Consider the following 6,121-nt stretch of genomic DNA (forward strand, 5'->3'; position numbering starts at 1 on the left):
TACCTCTCGTGCCTTCCTGGTTGATGTCTTGATGTAGGGTCCAAGTCCTCTGGATCACGTTCGTTCCGAAAATCACGTTCCCGAAGGTTTATTCCGTTTGGACTCCGTTTGATATTCTTTTTCTGCGAAACTCTGAAAGCGGCAAAAAACAGCAATTCTGGGCTGGGCCTCCGGTTAATAGGTTAGTCCCAAAAATAATATAGAAGTGTATAATAAAGCCCATTAATGTCCAAAACAGAATATAATATAGCATGTAACAACAAAAAATTATAGGTACGTTGGAGACGTATCAGCTTGCAAGAGGGGTTAATCATAAGTGGGAGGCTTGTCCAAGTAAGGATAGCACCCAAGCACCGGTCCACCCACATATCAAATTATCGAAGTAACGAACGCGAATGATATGAGCATGATGAAAACTAACTTGACAACAATTCCCATGTGTCCTCGGGAGCGCTTTGCTTTATATAAGAGTGTTTTCCAGGCTTGCCCTTTGCTATAAAAAGTATTGGGCCACCTTGCTGCACCTTAGTTACACTTGTTACTTGTTACCCGTTACGAATTATCTTATCACACAACTATCTGTTACTGATAATTTTAGTGCTTGCAGAGAATACCTTGCTGAAAACCACTTGTCATTTCCTTCTGCTCCTTATTGGGTTCGACACTCTTACTTATCAAAAGGACTACGATCGATCCCCTATACTTGTGGGTCATCAAGACTCATTTCTGGCGCCGTTGCCGGGGAGTGAAGCGCCTTTGGTAAGGAAACATTTATATTACGTGCTGAAATTTACTGTCACTTGTCACTATGGAAAATAATCCTTTGAGGGGCTTGTTTGTGGTATCTTCACCCCGACCAGTGGAGCAAGAAGTTGCTCCTCAACCTACTGCACCTACTAAAAATATTTATTATGAAATTCCTTCGGGTTTGATAGAGAAACTGCTAGCTAATCCTTATGCAGGAGATGGACCATTACATCCTGATATGCATCTAATCTATGTGGATGAAGTTTGTGGATTATTTAAGCTTGCAGGTTTGCCCGAGGATGAAGCCAATAAGAAGGTTTTCCCTTTATCTTTGAAGGAGAAGGCATTGACATGGTATAGGCTATGCGATGATATTGGGACTTGGAATTACAACCGACTGAAATTGGTATTTCATTATAAGTTTTATCCTATGCATCTAGTTCATCGTGATCAAAATTATATTTATAATTTTTGGCCTCGTGAAGGAGAAAGTATCACTCAAGCTTGGGGGAGGCTTAAATCAATGTTATATTCATGCCCCAATCATGAGCTCTCAAGAGATATTATTATTCAGATTTTTTATGCTCAGCTTTCTCGTAATGATCAATCCATGCTCGATACTTCTTATACTGGTTCTTTTCTGAAGAAGACTATTGAATTCAAATGGGATTTATTGGAAAGAATTAAATGCAACTTTGAATATTGGGAGCTCGACGAAGGTAAGGAGTCAAGTATAAACCTTAAGTTTGATTGTGTTAAATCTTTTATGGATACCGATGCCTTTTGTGAATTTAGCACTAAATATGGACTTGACTCTGAGATAGTAGCTTCTTTCTATGAATCATTTGCTACCACTCTGCTAAGGAGAAGTGGTTTAAATATCATCTCCCATTGAAGTGAAAGTAGTGGAACATATTAAAGTTGGATAAGAAACTATTACTTATAATGTTGATCCTGTTATTCCTACTGCTTATATTGAGAAACCACCTTTCCCTGTTAGGATAAAGGATCATGCTAAAGCTTTAACTGTGGTTTGTAAGAGTCATACTACAACACCTACACCCCCTGAACAAATTAAAGTTGAACCTAGTTTTTCTATGGTTAAAGATCTCTTGGTCGATAATATTGATGGGCATGTTATTTACTTCTTTGGTGAAGCTGCTAGAATTGGTAGACCCAATACTAAAGATAAACATATACCTATTGTTGGCACGACTGTTGTTTCTGTTAAAATAGGAGATCATTGTTACCATGGTTTATGTGATTTGGGTGCTAGTGTGAATACAATTCCCTTTATTTTATATCAATATTGCACCTGCAGAAAAAGAAGATATTGATGTTACTATTAAGCTTTCTAATAGAGACACTATATCACCAATTGGGATTGTTAGAGATGTTGAAGTCTTGTGTGATGTAAAATACCCTACTGATTTTCTTGTTCTTGGTTCCCCACAAGATGATTTTTGTCCCATTATATTCGGTAGACCTTTCTTGAACACTGTCAATGCTAAGATGGATTGCGAGAAAGAAACCGTTAATGTAAGTTTTGGGGATGTGTCTCATGAGTTTAATTTCTCCAAATTTCGTAGACAACCCTGAAAGGATCGATATAGTTGACTAGAGGGGGGGGGGGTGAATAGGCCACTAACAATTTTTAGCTTTTCTTTACCAATGTAAACTTTGCATCAAAGTAGGTTGTCTAGATATGCAACTAGGTGAGCAACCTATATGACGCAACAACAACAAGCACACATGCAAGCAAGGGATATAACACAAATAAGCTTGCACAAGTAAAGGCACGAGATAACCAAGAGTGGAGCCGGTGAAGACGAGGATGTGTTACCGAAGTTCCTTCCTTTTGAGGAGAAGTACATCTCCGTTGGAGCGGTGTGGAGGCACAATGCTCCCCAAGAAGCCACTAGGGCCACCGTATTATCCTCACGCCCTCACACAATGTGAGATGCCGTGATTCCACTATTGGTGCCCTTGGAGGCGGCGACCGGACCTTTACAAACAAGGTTGGGGCAATCTCCACAACTTAATTGGAGGCTCCCAACGACACCACAAAGCTTCACCACAATGGAATATGGCTCTGCGGTGACCTCAACCGTCTAGGGTGATCAAACACCCAAGAGTAACAAGATCCGCAAAGGATTAGTGGGGGGAATCAAATTTCTCTTGGTGGAAGTGTAGATCGGGGCCTTCTCAACCAATCCCTAAAGAATCAACAAGTTTGATTGGCTAGGAGAGAGATCAGGCGAAAATGGAGCTTAGAGCAACAATGGAGCTTGGGGATGGAAGAAGTGGTTAACTCGGAGAATAAGACTCCCCTTATATAGTGGAAAAACAAATCCAACCGTTATCCACCAAATTAGCCTGCGAAGCACGGTACTACCGCACCGGAGACGCGGTACTACCGCTAGGGCATACGGTACTACCGCAAAGCATTGCGGTACTACCGCCCATGCAGCAGAGTCTAAAGCAGCCCTAATGCAATGAAGTAGAGGACGGTAGAACCGCTGGCGCAGTACTACCACTCCCCTTTGTGGTACTACCGCAAGGCAGAGATAGTCCAGATTTGGGAAGGTACGGACATATAAAAATACATCCGTGGCAACTTCCGCTGTGTTGGGGTCTGTGCAAAAATCCGACACGGTAGTACCGCAAACCTGGAGCGGTACTACTGCGTAGGGCGTGGATGTAAAAAATTACATCCGCCCCTACTACCGCTCATGCTGCTGAGCCTGGCCAGAGCGCACGGTACTACCGCGCCCAAGGAGCGGTACTACCGCGTAGGACGCGGATGTAAAAAATTACATCCGCCCCTACTACCGCACTAGCAGCAGTGCCTGGCCTGAGGCCACGGTACTACCGCTCCCAAGGAGCGATACTACCATGAGCACCTGCGGTACTACCGTGCCGGAGGCCAGTACTACCGCAAGGGCCTGCGGTACTACCGCTCCAAAGAGCAGTACTACCACATGCCCCAGTTCAGCAACACTAGGAGACCTTCATTTTGCAAAGACAAGGAGAGACGGAGGATGCTCCAAAGAGCCAAAGGAAAGGCGGTGCAAAAGGAGTAGACGTGTACGTGATGATTCCACCCAAACCTTTCCAAAGCAGACCCCTCTTAATAGTACGGCTTTCCTACGACTCAAATCCACCGAAAAGAAACGTAGAGAAACGCCGTCTTCAATAGTCTTTGAGGGGCACCAAATCGTCTTGTGCCTAGTCATGATATGTCTGAAACACTCCATGCACACGATTAGTCCGCAAAAGCATTGTCATCAATCACCAACACAACTAAGGGATAAATATGCCCTTACAATCTCCCCCTTTTTGGTGGACTGATGACAATACAGGATTTGCACAAAGGGAGATAAAAAAGAACATGGGCAAACCCCACATCTCTAAAATATAGACGGGCTCCCCCTAGATGTGTGCTATCTAGAGAAGTGCTTTGGACTGCACGTGTCGGCGTTCTGGGAACGGGGGTCCCCAGACTTGCCAGCCCGCGACCCACGACGTGGCTATGCTAGCAGGCCGTAAGGCCCATCTTCATTGACAAGTCGTTCAAGACCCTCGCGAGGGGCCAAGCCTCGTGGGGCGGACGACCCAGGACCTCGGAGCGGCCATGCTCGGCAGGCTCACGAGGAGCGAAGATATCAAGGCGGGACAAACCTTGCGAGGCTCTCGTGACGTGAGCCATGACGACCGACACCAGGCGGGCGCCATCGCGCGCAGTGTCCTTGTTTCCTCTTTGGTGCTAAGGAGGCAGGCGCAGGCGCGGAGTACCGAGGCATCAAGCAAAGGTTTCCATATCGGTGCAACGAGACCGAAGACCAGCAGGATGGCAAGACGGAGGTCACCATGGAGCCCAAGACGGCGTCACCACCAGATCCTTTTGTAGGCGAAGACCACTTTTGTCAGGATAGCTTGTACTAGCCGTCCCCTTTCAAATTGCCTGCCGTTGTTGGCTCCCTTCCCGCTCAAAATTTGGGGAGAGGACAAGGGCCTATATAAGTAGAGCTAGCCACCACAGTAGAGGCAAGAAAGCCTGAGCTGATCGGATCTCATCTCATCAGATCTAGAGCCAATCCCTAGCCACACACCAAGCACAAGAACACCTCAACCTCAGGAGGCTGTTCTTCCCCTTGTACTTTTCATCATCAGCCCTAGAGGCAATCCACCACCACCACACTGGAGTAGGGTATTACACCACAACGGTGGCCCGAACCAGTATAAATCTCGTGTCTTTCTATGTTGCGAGTTCGCCGAGTTCGTCCGTGAGATCTTAGCGAGCTGGGGCGTTGATCGGTAGGGAGAGAACTTCGCGCGCACCCCAGAGTTCGAACCTTAAGGGTTTTGCCTGAACCCGTGATCCGACATTTGGCGCGCCAGGTAGGGGTGCGCCGTAGCTTCCCTTCCGTCGATCGGCGCTCCGTCGCTCCGTCGTCTCTATGGCCGACGCTCGCCGCGCTTGAGCTGAGCGTCGGGCTGCCCTCGCCGCCCGCGTTGCTCAGACGGCTCCTGTCAGCGGGCCACCTCGTCGTTCTCCGTCTCCTGCCGCCAACGCCGCCACCGGCCCGGCGGGGAACGAGCAGCAAGCGTCCTCGCTGCACCCATCAGTGTGGCAGGACGGCCGCACTGCCACTCCATCGCTGACCCCGGCCGGTTCCTCGTCCCATGCACGTTGCGCTCCCATGGACGCGCGGGCCGCGCTCCTCATGGCGAACGAGCTCCTGCGCTACCGCCCGGTCGACGACCTCTACGAGGACTGGCTCGACCGCGTCGCCGAGCTCGTCCGTGCCGCAGGGGGCTCCCCGGCGCCGTCCCTCTCTCTGCCTCACCCTCCGCCAGCCACGGGCGACGTGGCTCATGGAGCGCCTCCACCACCTCTGCCCCAAGACGGTGCCTTGGCGCTAAGGCGCGCGGCCCCACGGCGCGATCCACCACGCCCGGTGCCCGCGCGCGAAGAGAGAAGCTGCCAAGAAATTCCTCGACCGCGAGAAGCTGCACCTGCGGTCCCCGCGCCGCCTCGTCAAGACCGCGCGCTACCTGCGGTGGCGGTGCGCGGACCTCATTGAGACCAAGCTCCACCTCCGACACGGGCCCCGGCGACCATGGCCGGCTGCCGCGCCTTCAGCCCCGAGTTGCGTAGCGTCGCCTAGCCGGGCAAGTTCAACCCAGATCCGCCCCCTCGCTACGACAGCACCCCCGACCCCGCGGAGTTCCTGCAGCTCTACAACCAGAGCATCGAAGCAGCCAACAGCGACGAGAAAGTCATGGTGAACTGGTTTCCCATGGCTCTCAAGGATGGTGCCCGCTCCTGGCTCCTGAACCTGCCACCGGGCTCGATCTCCTCCTGGGACAA

Source organism: Triticum aestivum, chromosome 5D, assembly GCF_018294505.1.
Source record: "Triticum aestivum cultivar Chinese Spring chromosome 5D, IWGSC CS RefSeq v2.1, whole genome shotgun sequence".
Lineage (NCBI taxonomy): Eukaryota > Viridiplantae > Streptophyta > Magnoliopsida > Poales > Poaceae > Triticum > Triticum aestivum.